This window comes from Aotus nancymaae, unplaced genomic scaffold, assembly GCF_030222135.1.
Source record: "Aotus nancymaae isolate 86718 unplaced genomic scaffold, 86718_ANA_hifiasm-v0.15.2.pri h1tg000051l, whole genome shotgun sequence".
In the NCBI taxonomy this organism is placed as follows: domain Eukaryota; kingdom Metazoa; phylum Chordata; class Mammalia; order Primates; family Aotidae; genus Aotus; species Aotus nancymaae.
The window spans coordinates 16,960,885-16,982,755 of NW_026988465.1; positions in this window are offsets into that span (position 1 = coordinate 16,960,885).

A 21,871-nucleotide genomic window follows, 5' to 3' on the forward strand; every position below is an offset into this window, starting at 1 on the left:
GTCTGGCAACAACTTCCTCTCCAAGGCTCAGGCCTCACTCTTGCCTCCTTCAGAAGTTTTATCACCATCAAACTGCACTGAACATTAAATTGCCAGGACAGAGCTTCTCAACCTATGTCCCCTGTGGAGGAGGAAAAAAAAAATCCGTACAGGCCGGGCACGGTGGCTCACGCCTATAATCCCAGCACTTTGGGAGGCTGATGCGGGGCGGATCACGAGCTCAGGAGATCAAGACCATTCTGGCCAACACGGTGAAAACCCGTCTCTACTAAAAATACAAAAATTAGCCAAGGCCCGCGCCTGTAGTCCCAGTTACTCAGGAGGCTGAGGCAGAAGAATTGTGTGAACCCCGGAGGTGGAGGTTGCAGTGAGCTGCGATCAGGCCACAGCACTCCAGCCTGGGCGACAGAGAGAGACTCTGTCTCAAAAAAAAATAATAATAATAATAAGTAAGTCTGTTCCACCAGTCCCACAACCTAACCAAATGGAGATGTCACCACCAGATGATAATCTCTACTACTCACAAGTAAACCCACACTACAGACAGACACACACACACATACACACACACACCGGCATATACTTGAAAATTACTAGGCTAGATAGGTTCATTTAATATCAGATAGTCCTGGGCAATGACCAGCATTGGAGCAACATGCATCTTATCTTGAGCTACATGACAGCTGAAGTTAGGTATATAGAGCAGAAGGGGCTTTGTTTAAAAAAAAAATCACTCAGATATGAGTTCAGCAAAACAGAAGTAGGTCAGTTTGGATAGTATTTCTGGAGCAAGTGCCTCAAACCCTTTATAATTTTCCACAAAGCTATGCCTTTGAGACATCAAAAATAGTCCTGACATAGGCAACATATATATATGTGTGTGTGTGTGTGTATATATATATTTATAAATATATTTATATATGTAAAGTTTTATATGTACATATATTAGCCTTACACAGGTTTATATATACATATATTACACAGTTTATATATATATATACACATAACATAGGTTTATATATATGTTGCTCTCTCATCAGTATATGTTTTACATATATACATATTTACCAGCTATACCATATATATATAATATATACATATATTGGCCTTACACAGGTGTTTTTCTCCCTAACAAAACACAAATCATAACCTAGTCTAAATTTTTGTTTTAAAAATGGCTGGGCATGGTGGCTCATGCCTGTAATCCCAGCACTTTGGGAGGCCAAGGCTGGCAGATCACCTGAGGTCAGGAGTTTGAGACCAGCCTGGCCAACAAGGTGAAAACCCATCTCTACTAAAAATACAAAAATTAGCCAGATGTGGTGGCAGGCACCTGTAATCCCAGCTACGTGGGAGACTGAGGCAGGAGAATTGCTTGAACCCCATGGGAGCGGAGGTTGCAGTGAGTAGAGATGGTGCCACTGCACTCCAGTCTGGGTGATAGAGTGAGACTACATCTAAAATAATAAAAATGTAGTAACTATGGTTATAGATCTTATAAACAAAATGTCACAGAACTTAATTGTTCTGTTCAATTGATACTGTAGTACAATTAATGCTAAAAGAACTGTTGGATAACCCAGTACCAAGAGACTAGATCAGTTACACTACAGATGAATGAAACAGGCTTTGCAAAAGTTGATTACATGATTCTAAGGTGTATAACAGCAGGACCATGGACACATTGCTCTCTTTTCCTTCATCAGTTTCTCTATTTCCATCCTCTGTCAATTGTAGGTTCATAATAATTATTATCATATGTTAGATATCACTTCACAAAAGTTGTTTCGTTTACCAGTGACAATAACCCTGTGGTGGTTATAATAATCTATTTTATAGATGTGAAAACTGGGGTTAAGGGAGCTTAAGTAACTTGGTTGTATTTAGGGAGCTTAAGTAAAACGTGTCTGTTTGATTTCAGAGCGTGGGCTCTTTAGTCAATATGCATTGCCTCCCCAAAACATAGTATTTTTCTCTTTATCGAGAGCCAGCCCACACACCTGATACAGCCTTGTTATTTTTGTAGACAAGGCATTACATTTACTGTTCAAAATGAGGTGGTAGGGGTGATGCGACAGACAGGCTGTCTCTCCTGTTTTCTATTTGCAGTAGAGTGAGGCTTGATATCAAGGTCAGTTTTATAAATCTTCCTTATGGAACCATGCTCAGAATGTGACATTATTTAGGGGATCCACTGCACATCCTGAAGACTGTTCAAAAATTAAAGCCAGGCACAAAAAGACCTGAAAAAGATTCTAGCATATTAGTCCCTGTTACCATGTTACCATGGACTGACTAATAAAAACTCTACAAATTGCCACAGAGTCACTAGGCTTTGGCAGAGTGCCTGAAGACTTCCTAAAGTAAGTGAAGTATTTTGATTTTAAATAGATAAACTCCCTGCCATTCTATCATGGATATTCAGAGGCACTTTCCATACCTCCTACTTCACATACCAACTCTGACAATCAAACAACAAAACTGAATTAAAACCATCCTCAAAATTTACAAAGGTATAATTCCTCAAGGAGATAAAACTCTAATGATACCCTCAGTCTAGATTCAACCAAAAACAATCACCAATGAAACTAAAGGTAAACCATCTGAAATTATATAACCCGTGTAAAAATAGAATTACCATTTTAATAATACTACATATTAATGTAATGATACTAGATATTCACAGAGCATACTCACTTATCCCCTTTGATCCTCGCAGCAACCCTACGAAGTTGGAAGAGCAGGTGTTTATCATTTGTATTATGTCATCTCCATTTTTATTCAGATGAATACTGTCTCTAATAACTTGCAGCTAGCTTCTCCATCTAGTAAACAGCAAGTCTAGGGTTCAAACTTGGGTATTCTCTTCTTTTTAACTATACAGAAATCTTTTTATTATACCAGGAGTCCACCTTCAGGAAAATAACAGAAATTGTTGCCTGCATAGGACATTAAATTCCAGGCTTAACATTTGAGAACTGATCTGACAAATGGTCTAAATTGACCCATGACAGGTATCACCATTGTTTTTTGAGCAGTTTCTTTAAGCATCATCCGCAAAACTTCAGGTAATTTATATATTTCAATCAATGATTCATTTCTTCATGTTTTAGCTCAACTGACGTGTGTTTGCTTGGAACATATATTGCTACCTGCCTGCCTACGTAACATATTTTCCAAGCTTGGGATCACAGTTAAACATTGTTTTTATAGTTGTATATCTTCAGAAAATGAAAAAACTAATATAACTGAACATATACCAGATTTAGCTGTGACGCCTATGTTATAGCATTTTTTTCCTTAAGAATACTGTATTAGCCCTGGAATTACAGGTGCAGTGGTTCACACCTGCAATTCTAACACTTTGGGAGGCCAAAGCAGGAAGATATCTTAAGGCCAGGAGGCCAAGAACTCAGCCTTTAGAGCAAAACAACTGGCTATGAAAAACCAGTACTGCCTTTTACTAGTTTGGAGAAGGACTTTGAGCAAATCAATGAACTTCATGAAGCCCCAGCTTCCTCCTCTGTGAAACAGAAATAAGAATAATGATCCCTTGCAGCAGGTGTAAGAACTGAAGGAGAGCTTTTGTTCAAAAAATATAAATGAACTGTGCGTAGCTAAGCCTACCCTTTATGCACTAATATTTTATTTTTTCTTTAGCTTTGGGTGTGGGAGATATTTCTAAAATCCATTGCACATGACCCTGAATAGTAAAACAGAGTTAGTGATCTAAGCTTAATCATTACTGATGACTCAGGCATTATTGTAAACAAGAACCCATCCTGCAATACAGCAACGTCTTGAAGTCCACTGACACGTCAAGAGTTTGTCTTTGCACTAAACTATGCCCAGAAAGGTACACCTTCTCAACTGCTGTGTCTACTTGCTCGTTTTTCCATCTCCCCTTCTGCTCTGTATTTCATTTGTCCCTACCTTGCCTGCTACTTTGGTGCTCCTGTGATCTGGGGAGCTCTACAAGTTGCCCTAGAGTCACTCGGCTTTGGCAGAGTGCCTGAGTTCCTAAAGAAGTGAAATGTTTTTATCTTAAGCTGATAAACTCCAAGCCATTCTATCCTGGATGTTCAGAAGCACTTTCCATACTTCCTACTTCTTTGTGTTCCAAATAGTTACTGTTGTCAAAGAAGTTTCCTATGAATAACAAAGTGTGATTGAAGATAATGTTTGAATAAATAAAGGCAGACCAGAACCTGTGCTACCCGGATTCCATGGTTGGCTGCAGTAAGAAAAAATGGCAAGCTCTGGCTTTGCCTAATGCCCTGGAGCCGCTGAGTACCTGGAGATGCTTGGCCCCACTCTTTATTCTAACTCCACCTTGGGTATTGTTGTGAGGCCACTGTCACTTTAGGCTTCAGGGAGCTGCACAGTGTTAAACCCTCAACTCAAGACTTTATATTTGCCTTGGAAAGCAATTGGAATCTCCCTCAACTCTTGTATTTTTCCCTTACTCTTCACTCTGTTCTGCAGCCTGCTTTCCAGGGCCAATGAAAGTACCAGGCACAACAATGTTTTGGAATGAATGGGCGGATAGTTTCCTGGCAATCAATGCAGCCAGCTGAACTCATGACTGTCTCTTCTCTTCTCACTTAAGTCCTCATGACCCAGCTTGTTGTTCTGAGTCTGTGTGGGCTTCCGTCAGCACATTAGACTGGCCAGCCTGAAATGCTGAGTGTACAGTGAAATGTTATTTATAGCACTAAAGTAGGTACTTGCCCCTATTCATTAGGCTCTCTTCTTATACTCCTAATGTATCATTGCTGCAACTTTCATTTCATTTCTAAACACTCTTCCATCATTATTGGTTGATCTCCTTGAGTATCCTGCAGCGTAAGCGTCGATGTCCACAGAGATCACAAAAAAATATACTAATAAGTACTTACGTCGGTTTCAAAGAAGGGGACATCAAAATCAGCTGACCACAGGATTTGTTTTGTGTACATCCTTCAGAAGTAACCTTCCCCAGATTACCCTTCGGGAAACAGGGCTTTTGCTTATGAAAATGAACTCAACGTTCAGCAAATAGTTATTAAAGAATTATTATTTATAAACCACTGTTCTAGGTGCTTGGGATACACATCAATTAACAAACAAAATCTTTCCCTTCACAGAGCCTACACTCTGCCACAGAAAGACATAAACAGAAAACATTAAAAATAATATTATGATGTTAGATGATCCTAAGTGCGAAAAAAAAACCCAGAAAGCACAGCAGGGGAAATACTGCAGCCCATATGTTGCAGGATTTAATAGTTAGTCGGGGTTGGCCTCATTGAGAAGGCCACACTTAATCAAAGACTGGAAGGAGGTGAAAGAGTTAACCAAATAGATGGTAAAGAAAATTCCAGAAAGAGGCTGGGCGTGGTGGCTCATGCCTGTAATTCAAGCACTTTGGAGCCCAAGGCGGGCGGATCTCCTGAGGTCAGGAGTTCAAGACCAGCCTGACCAACATGGTGAAACCCCAGCTTTCAAAAAAAAAAAAAAAAGGAAAATTCCAGAAAAAGGAACCTTCTAGAACAAAGGCCCTAAAACAGAAGCAGGCTTGGTAAAATGGAAAAACATTTGTCTGGCCAGTAAGACTGAAGCAGAGTGAGTGAGGGCTGAGAGAAAGGAAATGAACGCAAGAGGTCGGGGAAGGCAGTCCATGGGGGCTTGGGGGCCATTGCAAATGCCTTGGGCTGTTCCTCTGATTGCTATGGGGAGTTATTGCTGATATATGAGCTGAGGATTATATAGTATATCTGGTTTATATATATTTTTTGACATCTCTCTAGCCACATGTTGAGAACAGACAGTAAGAAAGACAAAGAGAGATGCAAGGGAACCAGTTAAGAGGCTATTTCAGGTCTCCAGACAAGAAACTGGAGTTGGGGGAATGGGGATGGTAACAAGAAAGAGGGTGAGAAGTAATCAGCTTCTGGCTACAAATCTGGGATCATAATATATCTTGGTTCATTTGGGCTATTGTAACAAAATACCTTAGACTAGGCTCATGACTATAATCTCAGCACTTTGGGAAGCCCAGGTGGGTGGATCACCTGAGGTTAGGGGTTCAAGACCAGCCCGGGCAACATGTTGAAACTTCATCTCTTCTAAAAATACAAAATTAACCGCATGTGGTGGCGGGTGCCTATAATTCCAGCTACTTAGGAGGCTGAGGCAGGAGAATCACATGAACCTGGGAGGTGGAGGTTGCAGTAAGTCGAGATCGTCCCACTGCACTCCAGCCTGGGTGACAGAACGAGACTCCATCTCAAAAAAAAAAATACCTTAGACTAGGTAATTTATAAACAGAAATTTATTGTTCACAGCTCTGGAAGCTGAAAAGCTCAAGATCAAGGTGCCAGCAGATTTAGTATCTAGTGAGGCATTGCTCTCTGCCTCAAAGAAGGCACCTTCTACCTGTGTCTCCACTTGTCAGAAGGAGTCAACAAGTTCCCTTGGGCCTCTTTTATTTTTTAATTTTAATTTTTATTTCTGTTTCTATTTTGTTTTGAAATAGGGTCTCAATCTGTCACCCAGGCTGGAGTGCAGTGGCACGATCTCGGCTCACTGCAACCTCCACCTCCCAGGTTCAAGTGATTCTCCGGCCTCAGCCTCCTGAGTAGCTGGGATTACAGGCACCCAGCACCGCACCTGGCTAATTTTTGTACTTTTTTTTTTTTTTTTTTTGAGATGGAGTTTTGCTCTCATTGCCCAGGCTGGAGTGTGATCACGTGATCCTGGCTCACAACCTCCACGTCTCAAGTTCAAGCGATTCTCCTGCCTCAGCCTCACAGGTAGCTGGGATAAAAGGCATGTGCCACCATACCCAGCTAATTTTGTATTTTTAGTAGAGACAGGGTTTCTCCATGTTGGTCAGGCTGGTTTTGAACTCCTGACCTCAAGTAATCAGCCTGCCTTGGCCTCCCGAACTGCTGAGATTACAGGCATGAGCCACAGTGCCGAGCCACCATGTTCAGCCTCGGGCCGTTTTTTTAAGGGCACTAAGCTCCTTCATGAGTCTGGAGTGTTGATGGCCTAATCACCTCCCAAAAGCCCCATCTCTTAATACTGCAGCATTGCAGATTATGTTTCAACATAAGAATTTTGGGGGCACGCATTCAGACCATAGCATAACGACTGTGCCCTACCACAGTGGAACTATTGCCAGAAATAGAACTAACCCTACCTGCTTTGGGCTTCTTTTCTTGCTTTGCTTTTTTTTCAAGCCCTGCATGTAGCATCCAAATCTGTATTTCTTAGAGTCTTTTATTAGAAGAAAAGGTAGGGGGAAGACAACTTAATCACTTAAATGCTTTTGAGCATTGTATTTTAAAAGTTATTTCCATTAATATTAAACATCATAAAGCAGAATTCTCTCACTTTATACCTACCAGTAATTCAAGATATTTCCCAGCATATTCATTTGCTAGCATCTTTGGTTAGCATATTCATTTATTGAGTAGAAGTTGACAGAGGCATATTTTGCATACTGCTTGTGCCAACACATACGTATCCTAGATCCCACCAAAGCCATTCTGTCTTGTGGAATTCAGATACATTAGCCCAAGCCTAATATTGCATATTGTATGCAAAGTCCTATGCCAGTTGCAAGATTTTACCAATGCTTGGGCATTTCTCTCATCTAGACTCCTGTTTCTGGTCCTTCTGGGTCCTCACCTGCTTCTCTCTTTCCCACCATCCACATTTAGCATCTGTGTGTGACCATTTACTGAAGATGTGACAGGACCAGGGAAGCAATGTGGCAGACATTCAAAAGCCTTAACATTCCATATTGGATGTCACTATTTCTAAAAGATGCTTCGGCATCCCTTCTACCAGCAATTTTGCAGTTTCTTCTTTTCCTATAGGTCCAGCCCCAGCTAGGTTCCTTGGTTACTCCCCGCCGCCCTATTCTCCCCACTCCTCTCTGCTTTCCTTTATACCTGAATTCTTTCATGTTTAGTTTAAAACTACTAACCTCTCTCTTTGCCTACCAAGCTCCTTCCAATCTAGCCCCTAAAGGAGCTCATTGTTTTCTCCATAACAAGACAGTTCTCTGCCTGAAAGAAGTCCTCCTGCTAGTTGTGAACATTTTACATTTTCCTCCAGCTCTCAGACTGATGGGGTTCAGATCATTTCCCAGAATTATAGCACCTTGGCATTTGAGAAAATGACAGAGGCAGAAGGTCACTCTTACCTTCCCTTCACTGTCCTTTGCTGAAGCAGATCATAAAACCCTCATTCAAGAAGTGCCCTTCCTGAACCTGGGAGAAGAGACAGGGACACAGAGAGGAATCTGAACGCACATGCCTTGCTAAGTTCCCCGTTTATTTCCATTAGATAAGATCCTCTTTGACCAATCACACCTCCACAGGACTATCACTTCGTCAAGCCTAAGCATAAAAATATGCGAGTTTCCATGTGTCTTTGGATCTTTATTGGCTCATGGCTGTAATCCCAGAACTTTGGGAAGCTGAGAAGGGTGGATCACCTGAGGCCAGGAGTTCAAGACCAGCCTGACTAATACAGTGAAACCCCATCTCTACTAAAAATACAAAAATTTGCCCAGCATGGTGGCATGCACCTGTAGTCCCAGCTACAGAATTGAGTATTCCGGGCCGTGTTAAGGTGTTCTGAATTCAGACATTTGATAGTGATGAGGACAAAGGAATGGGTGATGACCATGAAAACGTTCACCTCTTCCTTCCCCAGCCCATTTTCAAAGAATGAGAAAGAGTCCTGGAAGGACAAAACAGAAAGAGAAGGGGTAAGAAATACTCAGCACTCAATATTTGGGCTTTTATTTTCTGTATATTTAAGTAGAACTTCTTTTCAGTTATGCTCAATACTTTCTTAGGATGTGTCATTTACTGGAAATAAAAACATCTTCATCAGCTGAAACTGAAAGGGTGATTTTGGTTTTTTTCAATGTAACTGGAATATTTTTGGGAAATGCCAAAATCTTCATGATAACTTTGGATAAAAATCCAAAGATAAAACTTGTATGGAGTTTCTTTCAGCTTCGGTATGTGTTATTCAATGTAGTAATTAAAACCTATTTTAGAAATTATATTCAGAAATGTTTTGTAATTAAAGTGATTTTTCATTTTATCTCATCCTATAAAATGCTTACCATTTTCTAGCTCCATGGCTAAAAAAATTTTCAATAAGGTAACCCCTAGTCCCTGCAGTTCTTACCAGTATAAACTTTTATCTTTGTTAAAACCATTTTCTATCTCCTGTGAAAAAAATATTTTTTGTCTTTTTTTGAGATGGAGTCTCGCTCTGTGGCCCAGGATGGAGTGCAATGGCACAATCATGTCTCACTGCAACCTCTGCCTCCCAGGTTCAAGCGATACTTGAGTAGCTGGGACTACAGTCATGCCACCATGCCTGGCTAATTTTTGTATTTTTAGTAGAGATGGAGTTTCACCAGATTGGTCACGCTGGTCTTGAACTCCTGACCTTGTGATCCACCCACCTCCGCCTCCCAAAGTGCTAGAATTACAGGTGTGAGCCACAGCACCCGGCCAAATAAAAAACTTTTAAGTAAGATAACCCCTAGTATTTGCAGCTCTTACCAGTATAAACATTTATCTTTGTTAAAACCATAGAAAAAGCAATATCATTATACTTCTCATCAAGAGATGTATTTCCATTAAATTTTACTTTTTATGTTTAATGATTATCAATATTTATCATGCATTTAAGGATTTTTGATAAAATGCACACTGATATAACTATAAAGATAACTCAAAGAATTTTTTATCTTAGAGCTTTCTAACTTCGGGAAATGAGATAAATGTTAAGAACTACAATTATATGCATATTCTGTTTGGAATAAATACAATGGTGTTACCAACAGAAGTTGTTCAACCATAAAATGTATTATATTAGGATAAAAGTCTATGGAGGAAAAGACTAGAAATAAGATTCAAGTAGAAAAAAAGAATTACTTTTGTAATGCTAAAGAGCTTATTCATGAATGTTTTCAATCGTTGGATGATAGTAGTATCAACTTATATTATAGTTATAGATTCCATAGGATACTCTTAAAAGAGATACAAGTTTTATTTTAAATAAGAAGACAGATATAAAACCAAGAATCATCTTATCTAGTGAACGTACACCTGTAAAGCTCTTACCCAACATTGTCCCCAGTCCATACAGATAGAATGCTGTGCAGACACTGCCCCTGCTCTTGGTCATTAATTGGGTGGGGGATGGCAAGTCTATTTAAAGACTGAAGAGTCTTTGCATCAACTGGTTCTTCCAAGAAAATAACAAACATATGGGACTCAGGTGTAATCCATGACAGAGACTATGGAAATATCACACTGGTTGAAACTTTTGCTTGTATTGATTTAAAATCTGCCTTTCTGATGGAGGTTGCAGTGAGCCAAGATTGCACCACTGCACTCCAGCCCGGGTGAGAGAGTGAGACTCTGTTTCAAAAAGATAAAATAACATAAAATAAAACTTGCCTTTCTGAAACTCTTAATGACTATTCCTAGTTTTGCCAAAGAAAAGAAAATGATAAAGTATATTTTCTTCCATTTGACAGTAATCAAAGCATGTGAAAAGACATTTTTTTCTCTTTCTCTTCTAAGCCTTCGTTTTCCTTGGCTGAACCTCTATTTTTTTCAAGAATGGGGATGTTAAACCCTGTGCTGCCCTAGCCACCCTCCTCCTGAGAGCCCACTGTTTATCTTTGTCTCTCATGAAAACCATCCCTCAAAACTGAAAATAATCTCCCAAGTGAGAAATAACCAGTGCAGGGTAGATGGAAACTAGCATCAGCTATTTGTGGAAGTTAAAAATACCCCTTTTGGACAGAAGTGAATTTCCATTGGTTCATTTGGTTCCTCAGTGTAGAACTCAGACCTAGCTTTATGTATTTCAGGAAATCAGATTTCAACTTCGTACCAATAAGAACTTCTACGACGAGCCTTTTTCACACGAATAACTGTGAGACCATATCTCCCAATCTTATACTTATCAATTAGTACTTACTCTTTTTAGTTATGTTTTCATTGCTTCTTTTAGTTGCAAATGATAGGAACCCCAATTCAAATATTCTTAAATAATTAAAAAAAAAAAACAGGAAGGAGATTTACTGGCTTTTTCATAATCCAGTCAGATAACTGGAAATCCAAGGGCATTCACCATTCAGGCACATCTCAGTGCAGGCCCTCAGTGTTTTGAGGCTTGGTCTTTTGACATCTGCTGGGTTTGCTTTCCTCTGTGAAGGCTCCGTGCTCAAACGGCGCTCCCCTTAAGGTGGCAAGATGGTTGCTTGGAATTTGGGGCTAACGCCCTATCCTCTCAGTAACCAGAGTGATTTTGTCTTCCCAACAGAAATCCCAGGATGGGGTCTCATTGGCTCTGGGTGAGTCTTGTGACATCTCTGAACAAAGCAAGGGATGCCCCTCTCTAACCGGCTGGGCCTGTACGATGGAGCTAGAAATTGAATTAGCTCAAGTCAATCTCAACCCCATCCTTTTTGAATTTTCTCAAGTCAATCTCAACCCCATCCTTTTAGACTGAAAGTAGGGAAAGGGTAGTTTCCTAAAGAAGGGGGAAAGGTTATCAGGCTTTCAGTAAAAATGGTTGTCTACTTCAGCTCTACGTTTTGGTTATATTAACCTCTATTAACTATTTTTCTAATTTCTGTTAGAAATGGGAATCCCACTTTCCTAATTCTAATGTCAGTGTCTTCAATAGCTCGCTCTATGGTTTTGGTTAAATCATTTAACCCCTCTGAGTTAATTTACTCACTAAAATGAAGGAGAGAAGAAAGTGAAATAATCCTAAAGCTCTTTTCACTCTCAATTCCCTCATTTTATGATATATGTGTTAAGTAAGTGGAGGGAAACAAGATTTTAAATATATTCTCAATTGAAAGCAATGATCATATTAAAATTCCTGTGGCTCTAGGGTTTCTCAAGTATGCTAGTTCCTTGGGAATCCCTAAATTAAATTCTAGAAATTGCCATCAAATGCCTACAATCAATTAATTGGCAAGCACTCTTACAAATGAAAAAGGGCTCTTGGGACATATTCAGGAGAGGAATTCTGATTTCATAATTGCAAATTATCACCAAAAATAAAAGAAGATACAGATCTAAAGAAATAGTTTTATTGCAGGCTCTATTAAACTCCCATTTTTCAAAAGCTTACTCAAGAAAGATAGGAGGGAGGAAAAAAAAGCACAAGGGAAAAAATGTTATTGACCTATAAAAAATACCAGGAAGTCCACAATCCAGAATAATTGGAGGCGTGCCTTGTGAGACATGGCACGGTGTGTGAGAAAGACAAACAGAGGCTTGGATTCAGACAGAATTGCGTGTACAGGTTGTCCCTGCACTTACTGTTTGCTGGTTGCAGGAACCTGGGCAACCTGCCAGCCCATCTGAGTCGGTCCCTCCTCTATAAAATGAATATAATGATTTTACCTCAAGAGAATGGGATCACAGAAAATGAAGCCCCTGGCACTAGAAAGTCACTCAGGGGACTCTCCTTCTTTCTTCAATAGGCCTGACCTTGTAAACATTTGTTTCAGTGACTTGTCTAAAATCATAGAGACATTCCCTTGATATAAATTATATGAAACTAAAGGGATAGGAATTCTATTAGATAACAGTTAAAGTCCAGAAAGTTCTCCCATTACCAAGAGTCCTTCAGCCTTCGTGTTTTGAAAGTCCTGTTTTGGAGATGAGGAGATCGAGTAACTTGCATGAATTCACATAAGGCAAGTAAGTGGCAGCATGGATCTTTGGTATCCCTTAAACAACTGGAACCTCAGTTGCCTCAACTACACAATTCAAATAATAATCATATTTACCTATTTGATAGATTATTCTGAAAAGCAAATTAAATCTCTTTTGGGAAAACTTAAGCTGTAAAGCACTGCATAAAACAATGCTCATTCAGGGATGCCATGTGCAGATGTGTGGGTGATGCACTGCACAAAGGGCTGCATAGAAGGGGACACCATTCACTTCATAGACATAGATTTGTATATTTAGTGCAACAGCTTGCTGATCGGTGGCAACAAAATGCCTCATGCTACAAAATTGGTAATTAACAATCTCCAACAGAAGTAAATGTCTTGAAAATAGAGAGCCCTCTTTTTTTTTTTAATTTGCACAAAAGTACCTTATAAGTTAGCGATGTCCCTATGGTTAATTATTACAAGTAAGTCCAAAACACAGAATAAATCTTATACATAAAAACTATAGAGAAGAGGCTGGGTGTGGTGGCTCATGCCTGTAATCCCAACACTTTGGGAGGCTGACGTGAGAGGATCACTTGAGGCCAGGAGTTTGAGACCAGCCTGGGTAACATAGCGAGACCCCATCTCTAAAATACATATATATATATATATATATAAATGTGTGTATATGGCTCACACTTGGATCCTAACTACTTGGGAGGCTGAGGTGGGAGGATCGTTGGAGCCCAGGAGTTTGAGGCTGCAGTGAGATATGACCGCACCACTGCACTGCAGCCTGGGCAACAGAGCAAGAGTTTGTCTCTAAAAAAAATTGTTAAATAAATAAGTTAATTAAAAACTATAGAGAAGAGTGTTTGTAAAAATCATAACTCTGAAAATAGAATGGATGGTGAGTTTCCTATTCCTTGAGGTATTCAAGTAAAGGCGGACTCACCCTTATTGAAGGATATTATATTACAAATGTCTAAATCAAGTGAAAAGATGGAATGAATCACCTCTACAGGAAAGAGAGTTAGCACTTACTAAGCATCAACTATGTGCTAGGTATTGTGCTAGAACCTCACACACTGTTACCTCATTGAATTCTGGTGAGAGCCCTTCAGGCTTGGTGTTTTGAAACTCCTGATTTGGAGGTGAGGAGATCAAGTAACTCGTACGAACTCATATAAAGCAAGTAAGTGGCAGCATGGATCTGTCTGACTCTGTTGGATTCCTACAGCTGCTATAATAAATTACCACAAACATAGTGGCTTACAAACACCACAAATTGGCCAGGTGCGGTGGCTGACGCCTGTAATCCCAACACTTTGGGAGGCCAAGGCAGGTGGATCACTTGAGGTGATTAGGAGGTCAAGATCAGCCTGGCCAACAGAGTGAAACCCCGTCTCTACTAAAAATACAAAATTAGCCGGGCGTGGTGGTGTGCACCTGTAATCCCAGCTACTCTGGAGGCTGAGGCAGGAGAATCACTTGAATCTGGGAGGCAGAGGTTGCAGTGAGCCAAGATCTCACCACTGCACTCCAGCCTGGGTGACACAGTGAGGCCTGGGTGACACAGTAAAACCTGGTCTCTCTCTCACACACACACACACATACGCACACACACAAATGTATTATCTCACAGTTCGGGGGTTCAGAAGTCCAAAATGGGTTTCACTGGCTTAAAATCAAGGTGTCAGCCAGGCTCCATTCCTTTCTGGAGGCTCTAGAGGAGAATCTCTTTTCTTACCTTTCTAGCTTCTAGAAGCTGCCCACAGTTCTGGACTCACAGCCCCCTCCATCTTCAAAGCCAGCAGTGGCTGGCCGAGTCTGTCTCAAATCTCATCACTTTCACACCGACTCTTGTGCCTCGCTCTTCTGTCTTTCAGGGCCCTCATAATTATATCAGGCCCACCTGGATAATATCCCTACTCTCAGATCAGCTGATTAACAACCAACATCTGCAATGTTAAATCTCCCCTGCCAAGTAGCCTAACACATTAACAGGTTCCGGGAAGGAGGACATGGACATTGTCGGGGTCCATTATTTCACCTCCACCACCTTGAAGCCTGTGTTCTTTTCTTTATCTCATTCTCCCTTCTCATAAGTCTCTAACGCCTTTTCCAATTCTAAATGAGGATTACAGGAAAAGTAAAAGTCAGGCTTCCTGCTCTTCAGGAGCTTTCAGAGAGATTAGGGCGGCGAAACCAGCCCGAGGACAGTGCTGAGCTCGGTTCAGGTCTGTAAGTGAAAAGCCTGTGATGGAAACCACAGCTGTACTCAGCTTACAGATTCCCAGCTATGCAAACCTAATGCAGATTTCCAGTGCTATCATAGCTCTGGTCATAGGACAACTTCTGTGTGGATACAGATAGAGCGTGTAGACCTAACTGATTTGACTGTTGGGTTGAAAAAAGAAAGTGATGTCCCAGAGGCAGGGGAGGGAGGGGCTGCTGCTGAGGAGAAAGTGGCAGCAGGTCCCGTGAGAGAGGCCGGGGAGCACTTCTGAGGGCAAAAGAGGTGGCCGCGGAGGCGTCAGGAGAAGAACCATTTCTTAGTACCGACGCCCCATGGTCAGGCCAGAGCCTAGAACCCTCTTCATGAAGTTTCTGGCAAGAAGCATGCCCTCAGAATTCAAAATGCTTCTGCTTCATGCCTTGTGAGGTACAAGATTAGAAAAAGAGCCCTCTATAAAGACTAAAGCAATCGTTGAAATTCTTAATGATGTTATAAGCACTGTAAGTTGAGCATTTTGGGTGGTGGTGGTGGTAAAAGTAAAGAAGAAAGAATTCCATGGTAGAAGAAACTTTAAAAAAAAAGGGGGGTGGTGGTCAGGGGTGGAGGCTCACACCTGTAATCCCAGCACTTGGGGTGGCGGAGGCAGGTGGATCACCTGAGGTCAGGAGTTCGAGACCAGACTGGCCAACATGGTGAAACCACGCCTCTACTAACAATACAAAAATTAGCCGGGCATGGTGGTAGGTTCCTGTAATCCCAGCTACTTGGGAGGCTGAGGCAGGAGAATTGCTTGAACCTAGGAGGCGGAGCTTGCAGTGAGCTGAGATTGCTCCATGCACTCCAGCCTGGGCAACAGAGCAAGACTGTCTCAAAAAAGAAGAGAACAGACAACTAGGAGAGCCTCTCCCCAACCTCTTCCAGCCCTGGGTTGATATTTTGTATCCCCAAGTCAGGAGTATTTTAAAAGCATCTTTTTCATAGTGGTGCTCAGCTACTTCGGGCATCAAAGCAGGCTCAGACACTGCCAGGATCAGAAGCATATTGAGGTACTTGTTAAAAATGCAGACTTGGAAGTTGGTGGGAGTGGTCTTCATGTCAGACCTTCCCGATTAGAATGTCTAGAGTTGCAGACCAGGAATCTTCATCTTAAACAAGATCCTAAAAAAAGGAAAAAGAAGAAGTTGAGAACAAAGGTGGCACATTTTCTTCACTGCTAGAGAGATCATTAAAAATAAGTTTACACATCATGATCAGGTGAAGACCAAGGAACTAGGGCAAGAGGAAGAAAAGGTGAGGAAAAAAAAAAAAAGATTTCTGTTTCCCAGTACTGTGGCCAATGCAGACGGCAGCCTTGGGAACTGCAAACGTGGTTGCTAACAAACATTCTGGATTCCCTAAACTGTCTGCTTTCAGACTCAAAATTTCGTGCCACTGAATACTTGGTAAGCAATAGCTTACTGAGAAGATAGGGACAGAGCTGTATTCTGCTCACTTAAATAATATTAATTGAATTATTCTATCTTTGATACCTACAGTAAAAATATGTATCCATTGCAGTGGGAAGAAGAAATATCAACAGCATTTAAAGGGAACATATTCACTCAAGCATGTATTTGCCTATTCACTGATGGCTGTTACAATTTTAGACAAATTATGAGAAAAGTAACCACATGGATGCACACTGGATACAGCTAAAATTTTTTCAAATTAAAAAAAAGAAACAAAGCAACAATAAATTGTGTAACTATGTCTGCCATTATTGATATTATTCCAGATGGGCTTCTAGATGTGGTTCAGGGTTCACACTCTCTCGCGGAGTTAGCCCACCTTTAAATAACCTTTAAACACTCAACACTGTTGTGTGTCACCCTCTGCATAGAGGAATACATGCTTTCATGTTGCTAAATTGCACCACACCTATCTGGAGTATTTAACCTCTAAAGGGTGTGTCCACGGCTACACCTAAGTCTTTCGTGTGTTCAAGCCAAGAAAGAGTTCTGTGGCTGGAGACCAATTCTTTCCATTTTTTGAATGCTTCACCAAAACGAGTTGAGCTACATTTGTGAACCTAGGTAGGCTCCTCCTATGGTATAAGCATTTCATGGAGACCACTTTATAGGGCTGGAGAGACATTGCGATTTCTCTCTCTTCCTTTCACTTCTTTAAATTTCATTTTCTTAAAACATCCCACCTATTCTTTAAACTTTCAACCCCTGAGTAATTTGTTCTCCAAGAGAAATTTGTATTTAGGCGTGTCTTGCCGTAAACCAAAGTTCACACCCTTGGCTATTCATCAGAGTCACCTGGGGAGCTTTTAAAAAATACTGATGCCAGGGCTGTAGTCCAGACCAATTAAATAAAAACCTCCTGGGGTGATCCCCAGCAAGGCACAGGCAAGCTTATTCTAAAAGGAATATGGAAACGCAAAGAACCTAGAATAGCCAAGATAGTTTTTGAAAAAGAATAAAGTAGAGTCACTCCAACTACTATTAAGGCTATATATCAAGACAGCATGGTACTGATGGAGGTTTAGATACACATGTGATCTGAGAGATCAAAATAGCAACCAACACAGACCCTAAGTTTAAGGAAACAAAAGTTACCTATAGGTTGAGGGTTGGAGCCCAGCTGCCGTGGCAAATTTCCAAATTCCTACAGTTACAAGAAAAACCACACCCTTGCTGACTCCCTAACGATAGGAGCCATGAGGTTGTATTACAGCCCAGATCACGGCAACTCTAATCGGACAGAGGACTGGCCTTACAAACATTCTTTTCTGAAAAGCAACGGCAGTCCTTATAGAAGTTACGCACAAACTGTCTTTGTGTCCTGCAGTTCACTTTTTAAAGTAAAGAACCAAATTCCACTTCATTGTAATGCTAAGATCCCGCCCCAAAGTGAACATGGGACTGTGTTACGTATACATTTGCCCATTGTACATGCACTTTGCTCCACTCATAAATATGTATAGCTTTCCCCTAAACTTGCTGAATACATATGACTCTAATGTGTGATACAGGCCTTGTGAGGCATAAAACCCAACCTGTACTTTGCTCTTCAAAGAGAGAGCAGCTTCAGCCCACATTGGAGACTGTTTCTTCTTGGTTTGCAAACCAGTATCACCAGAAAAGCTCTCCCTTCTACTATTCAGCCATCCTGATCTTTTCGAGACAGGAGAGTTCCCTTGTCTCCTTCTCAGGACTCATGAAGCGGGTGGCTTGTTTACTCAGCCACTGAGCTCAATTCCTTATGGGAGGGAGCACACAAGTTGATGGGTGCAGGAACCAGAGTGAAGGAATGCTGGGACCGGCCAGGCGATCCTCTTGGAGCAGGCTCTGTGCAGCCCCTGCAGCCCCTGCAGCAGCGTCCAAGCATGTTACAATGCTCTTTTAGCTCTGCCATCCAGGAGTTGGTGTCTGTGAGCCCCGGAGCCCCAGAGCGGGTGTGTTACAATCAGTGCTCTTGTAGCATTTTCCATCCACGGATGGCTACGTGTTAACCAGCTCAGTGGAGGGTCAGTATAATAGCCTTTGACCAACTCTGCCCTCTTGATACCCAAGTTCTTGTCTGATGGCATCCAAAAAGAATGAGGTCACACAAACAAATTGAAGGGTGGTGAATGATTGAATGGTGGAAATGACTCTCAGCGAGAAGGGGAGCTGGAAAGGGGATGGAGTGAGAAGATGATCTTCCCCTGCAGTCTGGCTGTCCCCAGCCAAACTCATCTCCAGCTGTAGTCTCCAACGTCCAGCTGCTGCTTCTCCTCTTGGTGTTCAGATGCTTCTCTCTTGTGTGTGTGTGTGTGTGTGTGTGTGTGTGTGTGTGTGTGTGTGTGTGTGTGTGTGTGTCTGCTGAGTCTGGGACTTGGGGTTATTACAGGCACAGGATTGGGGATGGGGTAGGCCAAAAGGCAACATTCAGGAGGGAAAATGAATAGTTTTAACCTTGGGTAGCAGGTCCAGGCTTGAAGGCAGAGTGCCCCTCTCCAGGGACCCCACCCTCTTCTACCCAATATTTCCCTGCCTCCTGTCTGTATCATTTTGAACAACACATATATCAATGGAACAGAAAAGAAGACCTAGAATGAGACCCACACAAATATGCCCAAGTGATACTTTTAATGATTTTTTTAAATTAACACATAATGATTGTGCATATTTATGGGGGTAAGGTGTGATATTTCAATGCATGTATATATTATGTAATGATCAAATCAGGGTAATTAGTATATCACCTCAAACATTTATCATTTGTGTTGGGAACATTCAAAATCCAATCTTCTAGCTATATGAAAACATCCAATAAACTGGCACTGATTTTTGACAGAGATTCAAGAACAATTTATTCTAAAAAGGATAGGCTTCTTAGTAAGTGGTGCTGGAGCAACTGGGCATACATAGACAAAAAAATGAATTGAAGACTAGACCTCACATCTTATACAAAAACTAACTGAAAACAGATCACAAACTTAAACACAAAATATAAAACTATAAATCTCATTTAAAAAATTTTAAAAACAGGCTGGGTGCAGTGGCTCTAGCCTGTAATCCCAGCACTTGAGAGGCTGAGGCGGGCAGATCACCTAACGTCACCAGTTAGAGACCAGCCTGACCAAAATGGAGAAACCCCGTCTCTACTAAAAATACAAAATTAGCTGGGCATGGTGGCACATGCCTGTAATCCCAGCTACTCAGGAGGCTGAGGCAGGAGAATCACTTGAACTCAGAAGGCGGAGGTTGCAGTGAGCCGAGATCGCACCATTGCTCTGCAGCCTGGGCAACAAGAGTGAAACCCTGTCTCGAAAAAAATAATAATTAATTAATTAATTAATTTAAAAAACATAAGAAGAAGAAAATCTTCAGGTCCTAATGTGTGATTCATTTTTACTCACACAACACTTCTGACACCAAATGCAAAGATTTTTTCCACACCACCAGTTCTCCAACTCTCTGGACACCAGCTGGGTGTCCAATTATTCCATTTCATTCTGACACCAACTACCAAGGGCAAGCATTACACTCCACAGATAAAGGACTCAGTCCCACAAGACTGACCTCAGGTTAGATGTGTCAAGAGACAAAATTACAACCAATTTTAGTTATAGATAGAATTGGTTTTTATGTGCAATTCATGACTGGGACAGTCATCAATTTAATGGTATAGAATGAGAGCTCCCACCAAGCAATCAAAGAACAGTGTCATTTTGTTTTGTTTTGTAAGATAGAAACAAAGAAGCAGAACAATAGAAAAATAACTAATTTATTAACTTGAGATTACTTCAGGTTACTTGTTTTCAGTAAGGATGAAAGCAGAGACAACTTCATTATCATGCCTGCAGAAACTTACTTCTTCCAGAAATTGGCTATTATCTCTCTCCTCTGATTTCTCCAATGTTCAGATAAGCAACTTAGTTTTGATTTGGTGAGATGCAACTTTAGCACGAGTGACTCCTTTTTAGTTTTTCCTCTTGTGTGTTGAGGCCTAGTGCAGGAACTTTCATCCCAAACCATGGCCTCCCATGATTTTTGTTTAGCAGGTGCCAGCTGCAGATCCTGGGCCTACTGCACCTTTGACTGGGTATAAATCAGGTTCCCGTAATGCCCTCCTCAGGTTCAGTCATTTGTTAGAACGGCTCAAAGAACTCATGAAAGTGCTTTATTTACCAGTACCAGTTTATCATAAAGGATATTATCAAGCATATAAATGAATGGCCAGAAAAAGTGGTATGTAAAGAAAGGTCCAGAAGGTTCCAAGCACAGTAGCTTCTGTCCCTTGGGAGTTGGCGTGCACCACTCTCCTGGCGGGTGGATATGTTCAGCAATGCAGAAGCTCTCTAAACCCCAGTGTTTAGGGTTTTTATGGTGATTCCATTACATACCCATGATTTGTTAAGTCAGCAGCCATTGGTGATTAACTCAGTCTCCAGCCCCTTTTCCCTCCCTGGTGGGTGTGGGAGTGGGACTGAAAGTTACAACCTGTTGATCGCATGGTTGGTTCCTCTGACAAGCAGCCCCATCCTGAAGCTACAAGGAGGCCCTCCAGGAGTCACCTCATTAGTATAAATTCAGGTGTGTTGAAAGGGGCTCATTATGATAATAAAAGGTATTCCTTTTGCTCCTGTCGTTCAGGAAATTCCAGAGATTTCAGAAGCACTTGTGTCAAAGACCAACTATTATAACAAAAGATGCTCTATAACCCCTATCACTCAAAAAATTACAAGGCTTTAGGTGATCTGTACCAGGAACCAAGGGCAAAGACCAAATGTATATTTTTTATTGGACCACAATATCACGCAGGGCTAGGTGAAGCATTCTTAGACTGGATGCAAATGCATGACCCATAAAAGAAAAACATAGAACAACTGAATTTCACTGAAATGAAAAACTTTTACTCTGTGAAAGACTCTCATGAAAGGATAAAAAACAAACTACAGAGTAGAAGAAGATATTTTCAAGACACCTATAATCCCAGAAACTATGGAAGGCCAAGGAGGGCAGATCATTTGAGTCCAGGAGTTTGAGACCAACCTAGGCAACACAGCGAAACCCCATCTCTACTAAAAACATAAAAAATTAGCCAGGCATGGTGGTGCATGCCTGTAATCCCAGCAACTGAGGAGGCTGAGGTGGGAGAATCACTTGATCCGAGGAGGTTAAGGTTGCAGTGAGCTGTGATGGTGCCACTGCACTCCTCCAGCCTGGGTAACAGAATGAGACCCTGTCTCAAAAAAAAAAATTTGCAAATCACATATCTAAAGTTAGTTAAAACTCAAAAATATAAAGAATTCTCAAAACTCAAAATGAAAAGCAAGCAATCCAATTAAAAAATAGGCAAAAGTTATGAAGAGACATTTCACCCAAGAGGATATACAGACAGCAGCAAAAAAGCACACGAAAAGCCATTCAACATCATTAGCC